At 38.9% G+C, this 12,305-nt stretch overlaps 1 long non-coding RNA gene across 1 annotated transcript; it reads right to left on the bottom strand.

Moving 5' to 3' along the window:
* Positions 1–1,038: 1,038 nt before the first annotated feature.
* On the bottom strand, positions 1,039–7,180 carry LOC139627079 (uncharacterized). Its single transcript, XR_011692497.1, has 3 exons — positions 6,194–7,180; positions 2,753–2,896; positions 1,039–1,492 (listed from the first exon to the last, which is right to left on the bottom strand). It is a non-coding gene; the product is annotated as an uncharacterized lncRNA (long non-coding RNA).
* Positions 7,181–12,305: the final 5,125 nt, after the last annotated feature.

Genomic DNA, 12,305 nt, shown 5'->3' with positions numbered 1-12,305 from the left:
ATTTGTCTGCTGTCCTCTTAAATTTAAGTTGATTTCAGGCGCAGAACAAATGCTCATGCACATTTAACATCATATTGTGAATTGTTGTTTATTTTAGTTTACCTGCATTCACTGTTGCAAGGCATCATGGGTGACAGTTGTGCACAGTTTATACTTAGATGTTAAAGTTAAAGAACATAATGGTACATGATACATGATATCTTTTATAGAGCTGTTAACTGTACTTACATAATACTGTATTTTTATCTTTGAAATACTGTTGCAGCATTTTCATGCAACTGTTCATATTTCTGATATTATTTATAGATGTAAACAAGTGAAGAATACACAACTAAGGATTAAACTGAAAGATTATCTCATCCAACAACTCACATTGCAGGGAAGCTTTACTGATAATCCTCAGAATCAAAGTCCTATCTAGCTCCTTAACTTCACTCTCTGCTACGTAGGCTGCACATTTCCATGTAATGTTAGCAGCGTCGACATTAGAAATACAGGCTTAAATACATTAGATCTATTTCTGCACCTCAGCAAAGAAGTTTTCCTGTAAGTGACTGTCAGCTCGACTATCTTGTTTCGCCTCACAAGAGCCTAATGTTGACAAACGACGCTGTCTTGTCAAGGTGGTTTATTTATGGTTGGCGTACAGTACCTATTGTGGGCACAGCTCAGTGACTTGACAGTCTGACCCACCTCCACCATCTTGCATCTCAGCTCTCCTACTCATTCTGTCACTGCTTGCCAGAGGCAACTCCATCTGTGTTCAATAACGTACCAATAACTTGTCTGGACCTTTGCTGAACCTGTCTGTAAAAGAATAATGAACATTTAGTTGCAGCATTTTGCAAACTCCACTCCTCTATTCTTGATTCATTTTTTAATCAAAGTAGATGAAAACAAATATTAATGGAGGAAGAAAAGTAGGGTTAAGGTTATTTTTTTATTTTAATTTTAACATCCCTTAACTCCAACAAAAATGACAGGAAGGACACCCCCCTCCCCCCTAACTTGAGCCTCCTCTTCCCCTCCCAGCACAGTGTTTATGAAATCACAGAGCACATGAATGCTGAGAAAATATTGAAATTCAGACATTCTTCTCCAGTTGCGTTTGTTCTCACACTCCTCTGCTCTTAAATTGATTTCACGCTCTCGTGGCTATCTGCATGGGAAATAATGTGCAGCATTATTAACTGGAAGAAGAGGAGGAGAAAATCACAGGGGAGGACAGGAGGCTCTGACTAAGAATCTGGGCCCCAGTCTGTCATCTACAGCCGCATCCAAATCTAAAGTGGGTATTCAGTCCAAATTAGCATTGTTGTGTTGATGTTGCACTTCTCCTCAAGACTGAGCCATTCGAGTTTTCTTTGTGTTAGTCAGGAAAGCCTGTGCTGATGAGCATCTCCACTTTTCCTCTGCCGTGCCAGAGGTGCCAACCTCCTCTGCCTTCATCAGGAGGAGACTGATTTCAGTCTTCTCTCTGAAGACCCAGTTGCTGGGGAAATTCAAATTAACAATGTTAAATCACATAAACACAAACTATCAGAGTAAAGGAAATACTTTTGTTCTGCTGTTGATAATTGCGTCTAAACCATGTTTAATTAAAGTTGAAAATAAATAAATAAATAAACTACCATCACTGGTCCCTTGAAAAAACATGTTGTTGTCGAGTCAAAATTTGAAGATATGAGCAGAGACTGACATGTTGATAACAACATTTACAACTCTTGTGGATATGTCTTATTTAATACACAGTATGCACTTAATTTTGTACCTTTACAGACACCTCCATTTAATTCAATGCTTTTCATATGTGAGCAACATGCAGGAGAGGAACGGTGGGTATAAAGTCTGTGGGCTTATGCTGCATTCTTCAGTTGGCAGTTTCGCCCAGAGAACGTCAGTAAAGCCACTGAAGAGCAGCCAAGTCATTGTTCGTTGCCTTTATTCTTTCAGAACAGTGAATGTTGCCAAAGCCTCTTCATGTTTTATTAGCAGTGTACCCTTTATAGCCGATTTGTTTATATTGTTGTATTGTGCTTTGTTTATGTTGTTTGAGGCAACTATAACATTACGTCAGGTAACGCAACCTTCACTAATGCTAAAGTAGCTCCTCAGGGAGGATAGTCTAACCCGTGACAATGCATTAATAAAGATGTAAGGACCATGATAGTCAGTAGTTTGAAATTATTATATTTTCTTGGTTTTAAATGGAGTTATTTAGAGAATGCATTATTATTTCTGGAAAGTGATTTTGACTAATGTAACTTGTTTCAAACCAGATGAGTTGGCACTTATGCCCAGACAGCGTCAGTAAAGCCACTGAAGACCAGCCAAGCCGTTTTTCATTTCCTTTATTCTTTCAGAATAAAACCACACTCTCTTCTTAAAATCTGTTCATCTGGAGTCCGGTTCCATTCATGGGTGTAACACACTCAAAGATCAAGTTCTAACCCTTTGCAAATGCATTTATTGTTCAATTATGTCTTGGTATCTCGCAAATATGTCAAAAAAACTTTACTGACTAATTATTTATATACATTATTACTGATCTATACTTTCATTTGTTCTGTAAAACATGAGAATATTTTGATGACTCCAGTTGAATATGATGTGGGGCACCCAACTACCTTTTCACATGATATAAAACCACATTTGACTGTTCACTTGTGGGCCATAGTAAGTCACACAGTGATGCGATGAGTCAAGGGGTGTGTGTTTGGATATCAGTTGGCAAGAGCGTTGTTTACATTACCTCAAGAACATGGTTTAGGTTTTATTTATTGTGGCCTGTCCTCCTCCTCCTGATCCAACAGCACAGTGGTGTGGATGAAGGTGGTGAAGAGTCCTCTACAGCTGTGGAGCTGATGTTACACCGCTCCAAACTCCTGTGGCACTCCTGAGGATGGAAATGCACAGAGTTACAGGAATCGCTCAAACCTCCTGCCCTCGGCCACCTGTGGGCACATCAATCATGCTGTCAGTGCAGATCCATCTTACAGAAACTTGAAGTGTTGCTGTCAGCTTCACAAGTAAAGTACATCCTGGCATGCTGGTTGTTCTCTGTGTTTCTACTCTGAGCTCCATGCTCGCAAAGTCATGCACACTTTTGAGTGATCAAATCAAATCCCAAACAGTAATTATAATTGAAGGTATTCCTCCAACCACAGGATTAACATCATTTAGACATTTGTTGTGAGATAAATGTCTGGGATGAGCTAAAATCAATGTTTACACCACTGAGAGTGTTAGAAGCCCAGGACATAGTCAGTGAGATGAATATCTGAAAGTGGTCAAATAAAGTCCACATCATACTCTCTTCACTTGAATTACTTTAGATGTTGCTAAACCGGAGAGAAACACTGGAGGGAATCAGAGCCTCCTGCTGGATGTGTCATAATTAATGTATATACCGTTGTTAATAATGGGGAATGCAGGCAATAAATTCAACAACAAAGACAAATACATTCATGAATTCACAGTTGTTTGTGTGGCCTACTGTGCGGCCTACATCAGGGAAAACAAATACAAGTAAAAGGCTTCAGACATGACAGCTTGAAAACACATTGAGTCAGATAGCTGGCAGCAACATTTCTGGGAGAGAAAATCAAACTCCTCATCAGCTGCCGAGTATCTCAAGTGGAATCCTTTGATGATGGCAGGAAAGCAAATTACACAGTTTGGGCTCCACTGAATGGGTTTAGGGCTCAAATCATGTCTAGGACCAAACTGTGTGGATCAACCAGGTTGAGCATTTGCTGCAGTGCTTTTTTTCATAAAACAGATCCATTCAGCAAACAGACAAGGGTTTGGATACCAACAACAAGGTGATTAAACCCTCAAATTGTGTTTCACTTCACATAAGAACTCATAGTTCAATAGGTTTGTGTTTATCTTTATCTGGCTTTTATGTAATCCAAATGGTTATGTTTACAGATGTGATGATGATGTAATTTAATATTACTCAGGTTAGGAGATGGTCTACAATGAATGTACGCACTTAATGTACAACAGCTCCTGTGTGGCTGCTCTAAAATAGAAAAAAATAGTCCTAACAAGTACAAACTTCGACAGTCATCTAGTCTCATATATACATATATATATATATAACCAGATAATAAAGTGCCAATGTTATGCCCCAGTGTCCTAAACACAGCAAACATTGAGCTACAGCAACTCTGGATCTCTTGTGAAATGTCAGTAACTTAATACTTAGGGTCAGATTTAGAAAATGTGCCTGGAAGACCAGAAAAAAAAAGACTTGCATGGGAATCTGATGTGAGCTGGCTCTGTGTCTTCATAAAAATACTGCACACATTTCATATGAGAAAATTGAAGCCCTTCAACTAAATGAGTAAAATTACAAAACTGTTGAGTTTTTGTTTTTTAGGATTGAAAACTGAAACAGTGCAATATTCTTTTCGAGATAGAGAGGGAGAGATGTGTGTGAATAGATTCAGGATTTGTTTAGCCTAGCTTAGCATGAAGACTGGAAACAACTAGCTTGGCTCTGTCCGAAATGAAAAACCCTACCAATACCTATGTGGTTGACTAGGGCTGACTTACCTACACAACTACCAATGTATTTTGGTTTTTATATTTCAGAAATATAAAGACACAATTTTCTTTAGATTTAAGGAGTATACCACACAGATGCCAATTCCCTGAGCAGCAAGTCCCCAGTTTTCCCAGCTGACCCGTCTCTTTGCTGCATGTCTATCCCAACCTTTCCCGTCTCGCTTCACTGTCCCATCTAATACAGGCATGTAAAAGCCCCAAAAGATTTAAGGGGTGTTATTTTTGGAGAAATCCAACAGCGAAGGCATTAGAGGACTTCACACATATTCAAGTGGAGTTCTATTTTCTTGATGAATAACAGCTTACTCATCCACCCAGTACTTCCTCTGGGGCTATAGTTAGTGTTGCTATATGGTCGGTGTTGCCATAGGAAGCAAATGAGGAGATATGAGTCCAGGCTGATGTTTCAGCATGAAAAAGCTTTTTTTTTATTCTGTTACATTGCTCCTGTGTGAAATTGTTCTGTCCATCACTTTCCAGCCCATCCGAATGAACAGACTGCCTGCCTTATATAAAGGCGTCTGGTCATCTAATAGGCTGGCATGTACTATCAACACATACATATTTCCTACCCCCCACATAATACAAATGCACATCCTTCCCTGCCCATTTTCTCAATTGGTATTACCCTCCCTGGGCTAATAAGGCCCCAGGGAACTTTTTTGCCCAAACATCCCAGGAGAAGAAAACAGGCAGAGCTAAGTTGTGCATCACAGACAATTTCACTGTAACATTTACCATAGCATATGCATGTTTCTTAATTCACATGACCAAACACTATTAAGTCATAATTCAATGTACTTCATCTGCTCATTCACAGGTGAACGGTGAGGTCACCAGCCCCACTTCCCCCCCAGCAAATACCTGACCCATGCAACCACAAATCAATAAATAAATTGCTAAAAACTCACCTGTGTGTTTATTTACCCTGTACATTAATATATAACAATATGCTCTTCAATTACTCATATTAAACATGCAGAAATACTAATAATATTAATAGCCTATCATTTACCGTTAAGGTATGGTAACAGTGACCTGTGGTTACAGTCAGTCAGGCTCATGTACAGATAAAACAAACAAGATTAAGTGTTTAAAACTGTTTGCTTGGAAGGGATGCGCTGACATTTTTTGTTGACATCCTCCAATGGAGTTTAAATGCACTTATTGTAAGTGACACTGGACAAAAGTATCTGATAAATGAATGTAGTATTATGTATATTATGTATCATGTATCATATGCGACTACAGCTTTAGTTGTTAGTTTTTCTCACTTTTGGGCAGAGCACAAGATTAATATTGATACTTATCTCCTTCTCAGAGAGAAAGCAAATATGTTTCCCAGACTGTTGAAATATAAGTTTAGCACACAAATAACCTATCTACATACAGTATAATCCACATAATATATTTCCACATCTTTACCTTTCAGAAATCCAGGATCACAATCAACTCTGCAGCACACACAATAATCCTTCTGTCTGGGCTCACCTGCTTTTGATTCAGTTCACATTTCTCCCCTGTCAATCTTTGATGCACTGTTTGCTCAGAATCATTTCTCAAAACACTGAGCAAAATAAAAAAAAAAAAAAAAAAAAAAAAAGAACACACAACAAACCTTGCAATCTGGCTCATGACGACACAGAAAGTGCTTTTTAATCTAATAGAGAGCTTTTGAGCTGTGAATTAGTGTGTGCATGGAGTGGAGGTAGTAATCCTCAGCCTGGCATGAGCTGGTGCTCTGAGTCCTCCTACGCTGCTGCTGCAGGGTGACACGGACAGTTCTCTCAGTTCTCAGTAAAGTGTCCTCCAGTCTTTGGCTTGTTAGCGATGTATGAGGATATTTGTATACAGCACTGAGAGGACCCACTGTGTCTGGTCGAATGCTGAATAATGTTTGCTGCAGTACTTATTGGCCGCGCAAGCATTTTGCCCATTTATCATCTTCACTGTCTGATGCTAACAGAACAGTGCTACATTAGACTAAAGTAGTACTTCATGCTCCATTTGCGCGTAAATACACTCCGCTTAGTGCACTGACCTTGGAACAGCCTGACATCTGGTGCCTTGCTCAAAGGCATTTTGACGATGGTGGAGAGGAGGGCTAGCGTGATGCTAGCTGCTCTCACTGGTTCCCATTCCACTTGCAGCACTCGCAACACTTGCGTCATCATATTAATATTTCAGCTAACATGCGCTCAGTTGCACATTTCAGTTTACCTACTTTCCAAATTGAGGAAGTGGAATTTCATGTTTCTTTTTTTTTTCTTTTTTTCTTTTTTTTCTTAGCACGATAATTTTCCTCACTGAGTGAATGACTCACTCCATCCAGGACACCGAGGGTTAGGTGAGATAGACACCAAAGGCTGAGGACAGATTCACACAATATCAGCCTGGGGAATGGAAGCATTGCTTTAGAGGACAGTGACCGAGTCTCCAGGGCCAGCTACTGCTCTGTTTAAACCCGACCACACATTTCTGCTGTTTCCCCTGCTACCCTCCTGTGTCCTATTGTCCTCTCACTCTGTCAAACCGCAGCATCCCCAGAGACGAAGGTAAAAGGAAAAAGGGAAACTCTACCTCTGTAGGCTCTCCCTCACTGTCACAAAATAGCCCATTATTCTGGAAACAGGAACATTTACACTGAACCAAAGCATTCTCAGGTAATTTCTCTTCAAAGCTTGCTTTGTTTGAAAATGCTTTATTTATTAATGCTTTGTGACTCTTTTATATTTTATATTTCTGCTGATATGAGGAGCTAACAGCTTTGTAGAAACCTGCAAAGGACCCATTCTGAGCACCTTGTTATGCACGTCATTACAGCTAAGATACATAACATGATTAAGAATGCAAATTAATGACATAAAACAGATTGATGTCAGTTATAAGGTCAAAACGCTTTCAGCTCTGGACTGCTTCCAGACCTTTATCACCACCCACATCTCAGATTTGTTTAGCGACTCTAATATGTTAAGTGTTTTGTTCATTGGCAGTTGTGTCCTCTGGCTGGAGAAGCAATCAATCAGTGAGTGGGATTAGAAACGGGGACATCAACTTCCTACATATCTATCTAGCTAGAAATATAAACAACAGTTCGATTTCGACTGAAAATGATGTCAGTGGGGTGAGTCAGTCACTTAGTACATACATTATTGGTTAACAAAATAACTCATTCCACCCTTATCAACCTAAATATTGAATTTGGAGGAAAGTTGAGTCTGATTATCAGGCTACTTGAGCTCTTGTTTAGGGGTTTACAGACAATATGTGTGCATCCTTTAATCTACCTTCCATCTCCTGACACCCTGAATGGCGGTAGTCTGCTGTAAGGTCTTAATCAATATTCATGCTATACAGGCAGAGACGGAGGTTCATCAGTATTGTTTGTCATCTTCTACCTTCTCTGAATACCACAGACCCATTCCATAAAGCCTTTTATGCAAAGATTACTTGACTTCTGCCCATGTCATTTGGAAAACAAGGCCCCACAGTTGAGATTGATGAGGCACAATCACTCAAGACTGAGCTGCACCTTTTTAGGTGCCAAAGCAACATCACTGGTGCTAGATTGCTTTGGTGTTTTTCAACTGTTTACTTGATAATTGTCACAAAGAAAGACAGTTTCCACTGTGATGACTTTCCAGAGAACTCCAATCCTGTCTCACATTATAATAAATTAATTTGCAGAGGTTTTGGTAAATGAAAAGCTTTAAACTTATGGATCTATTATTCAACCTGGGCTTCCTGGATCATATTTTATTCTCACCTGTAACTGAAGTAACATGTCTCCACCTCCACACGGGCCCTCCGATGGAAAGCAGCCCATACATATTGTGTTTCTGTATTTATTTGCAGTGCATGTGTTGTCAAATTGATGAAGATGTTTTCTGAACTTTGCTTGTGTTTTGCTTATTCACATTTGTTTTCTTAAGTCGCAGTGCGTTGAGCTCTCAGGGCCACCTTAAGAAGTGTGCAAATGCAAAGTAAAAGTTTAGAGAACTAACTTTTAGTTAGTCGTAGTTCAACTTATCTTTATTTTTGCATGTTTTCTTCTGAATCTCTGCTCCTTTGCAGTTCTTGCTGAGTTGGGTTCAAAGCCCTCGTGAGGGGAGGAGGCTTCTGTGCGATTTCAACACAGAACAAGCAACAGGTGGCGTTGCAACTGCCTAAGGTTAAAACATGCGATTAGCAAGATACGCCACTCTCCTATCCTGTCTCTGTTACATGACAGACAGCTTCATATAGCACAGCTTTTGGGCCAAAGAGCATCGTCTGAAGAAAAAGAGAGATGGGGGAATATGGATATGTTTGCAACTAAGAACAAGGGAGACCTGTTTTCTTATGATTTGAAAAGTGCTACTGAACATTGGCCTATTATTCCTTTAGTTGTACAAAAAAAAAAAAAACCATGGACGTATTGCTTGCAGAACGTGAAGTTAGCTTCTTTGAGGAGACTGGCATTTGTGCTGTTGCTGTCTAGCATACCATAACAAACACATTTAAATCATGAATCACAAGCTGTCCGGCTAGCCTACACTGAAAACCACTACTCTCACTTTTGATCAGACATATTTGAGCCACTGGACAGTTTTTATTGAGGAAGCAATGTTTGCACAACCGTTAAAGACAGACAACGGTCCTCTCTGTCATGTTTACTCAATATGTAAATTAATAATAGAGCTTGAAAAATATTCTATGTAAATGTTGAACTAATCCATTGTCTGCTGCATGTTTCCAAGGGGAATACTTTTTATTTGCCACATCCAATTTCACATCCCATCTACCATTTCACAGAAATTAGTGACAGATAAGGTGTCTCAGATCACTCGGGAGGGCGAGAAACACACACCTTTCCAGTCACATTTAAAAGCATTGCCTCAGGCGGATTCATGAGACATTTCAGTGTTTTCATATTCCATGCTGAAAAAAGAGCAGTGGCTCCTAAGAAGAACTGTAAAATACCTTTGGCAATTATTAAAACACACACACGCACACACACAAAGTGCACAGCTTGTCTTTTGACAAACATGTCATAGCTTTGAACTACAGTGCCAGTAACAGCAATTTAGAAAGACTGCCAAAGATTTACTGAATGTTTCTTTGTAAAAGGAAGATAAAAATGCACAAAAACATAGTTATTCAGCTATCAGGGTTATGGAAGCCTTAAGCTTGCTAAGTTTGCTGCAGTGGCACAAACAGAGAGAAAGGCAGTGATAACATCCTATCAAAGAAGCTGCCATGAAATGTTTTGTCAGACCATATATTCAAGTGGTGTTTACCACTCTAAACAACTCCCCTCATTGCACAAGGAACTCATGCATGTGTCTGTCAAGATGGAAAAACACAGTCTTAACACAGAAGCACACATAGGATAGACACCTTTGCATAAGTGAGAAGCCCAGGTGCCAACTCTGATTAACACATTGGGAGATCAGTAATGGGAAGAAAAGTATGAGGTCATGGTCAATAAATATGTTTTAAATTTAACAGTACAAAGCATGATGCTCTGACCTCAATCACTGTGTGTTATGAGATTTTCAATTCTATGGTTAAAGCAACAGGTGTCCAATAAATGATGCCCACCATCATTTATTATACACATATATCATTACACACACTGGTAAAGAACTAGATGATGTACAATGGGAAGGCTACAATATAGAAGTGACTACGGCTAATTAGTTGCATAATAAACAGTTCTTTTAATTATCAATTAATCTGTCAACTGTCTTTTGATTATTTTTAAGTCTATCAAATGTCAGGAAATCATGAAAAACAACATTTGAGTTTGGTAAGCCCTAACTGACATCTCTGAATTATTTGTGTTGCGTTGTCTGTTTGTTGTATTAAAAAACAATTACGTTAATATATTTACTTTATCAGGGGTTAAATAGTTGTTCTTCAGTGTCTGAATGGTATGAATGTAAACATGTGAGCTCTGCATTGAAATATCAGCAACAACAATCATGTACCCGGGGTGTTCAGTGGCTCACTTTGTTGTGCTGCTGTAGTGTTGTACTGTGGTGTTGGACATGTTTGTATGTTGACTTGTTAAACTTTTGGATCAAACTGGTATTTCTTAAAGGAGATTAAAACAACATTAGACTTACTGATGGAAGTTCAGATACTTAAAATATTTCTTCAGTGGAGATCGGTTTCACCAGCATGTGAGTTCTCCAGTTTAATCCTACTGGAAGATGAAGTGCTGCTGTGCACATGGATTTGTGAGCTGTCCAGACGTAAGCTGAACAGAGGAATACTCAATTCAAATCAACATTGGCAAAACACACCACAAGAGCTCATGCTGTGTCCTTCACAGATAGCGTTGCCCTCCTTCAAAACATTGTATGTTAATGCAAAAATGCTATGAATGCAGCTAAGTTTGCTTTGTATGTCACATTTCTGACAAAACATTTTGAATGTAGACAACCACTGAAAAGGAAAAAAAATAAACAAAGAAATTGTGTGTGATGCTGAAACAATTTAATTACTTGCCTCAGAATGCCCAAAATTTACTGGCTCCAACTTTTTCAGTGTGTGAATTTGAAGCTTTTTTTTTATTCATCATTGTGAATGATCTTTGGGTTTAGGTTGGGTTTTGTACAGTTGCACAGACAAACAAACAATTTACCGACATCCCTATAAAGCAATGATTTATTGATGAAACAAACAAACATACCCATCAATAGATGAGTGATAATCTAAATAGTCTGTAGCAGCACTAACACTATGGGATCTTTTATGTAATTGCACATTAGCTAACCTGAGCAGTGGATCATCATCAGACAAGTACTTTATAAACCTATATCACAACAACACAGTCTGCACAAATACGCTTTCTATAATGACTGATATTTGCTGTCTGAAGAGGGGTTTTTAGACAGGAAAAATACCAGATGTTGCAGACTGAATAAATCTTTACACCAGAGGCTTTTGAACGGATGAATGCACGTCAATAGCTCTTAAAGTAGTCATGGAGCAACACTTCCAATGGGAAGTGGATGTAAATGGTCATAGTGTGGATTTACCAACCACAAGAAGGACCTTGTGCAAGAAGCAGAAGGAATAAGTTCCCCTTGGGCCTTTCAATTTCCCTGATAGGTGATGTTAAGGAGGTGAGCACAGCTGGCTGGGCTCATTCTTTCCACTTTATGCTCTCCAGACATACAATATATCTACAGGCTAGCAACTGTGAACTCATCTTCAAATGCAAATTGCAAGAAGTCCAGAGATGTGTTGGCCTAAACTTTTTTTTCTCTTTCTTTTTGTTCAGTGTTGTTTACTGAACCAAGGAAACAGTCTTTCATAACTACCAAAGGACTGTTTAAGGAAGTGCTACTACTGCAAAACTGTTTCTCTGCAGGACTCAAAGTGAATGAAAGTAGGACAGCTAGTGCTTCAAAGAATACTACATGCTGAAACTTGGAAAAAAAATTAAAAATAAGTTGCAAATTGAACATATTCTGAAATTTTAAAAAGTGAACTGAAGAAGCAGAGATAATGTGAAAAAGAGTCTCAATTCCTTAGGTTCAGTTTGTCACTGGTTAGTGTAGCCTACTGGGGATTGACAAACACCAGCACTAATTGGAGGTAATCTAACATTATATATTCGGTCAGGGTGGTAGGTTTTCATTTATTTTAATCTAATCTTTTTTCATAAGTTTTATAAACAAAGAGACCATTGTTATGGAGTCCCATAGTGTTAAGCATTAAACAAAGGGGTGAGTAAG

Source organism: Trachinotus anak, unplaced genomic scaffold (assembly GCF_046630095.1).
Source record: "Trachinotus anak isolate AG129_WGS33_773 ecotype Australia unplaced genomic scaffold, CSIRO_AGI_Tana_v1 ptg000002l, whole genome shotgun sequence".
Lineage (NCBI taxonomy): Eukaryota > Metazoa > Chordata > Actinopteri > Carangiformes > Carangidae > Trachinotus > Trachinotus anak.
The sequence above is the reverse complement of the archived record's forward strand: the minus strand, read 5'-3'. Positions and strand labels throughout refer to the sequence as shown.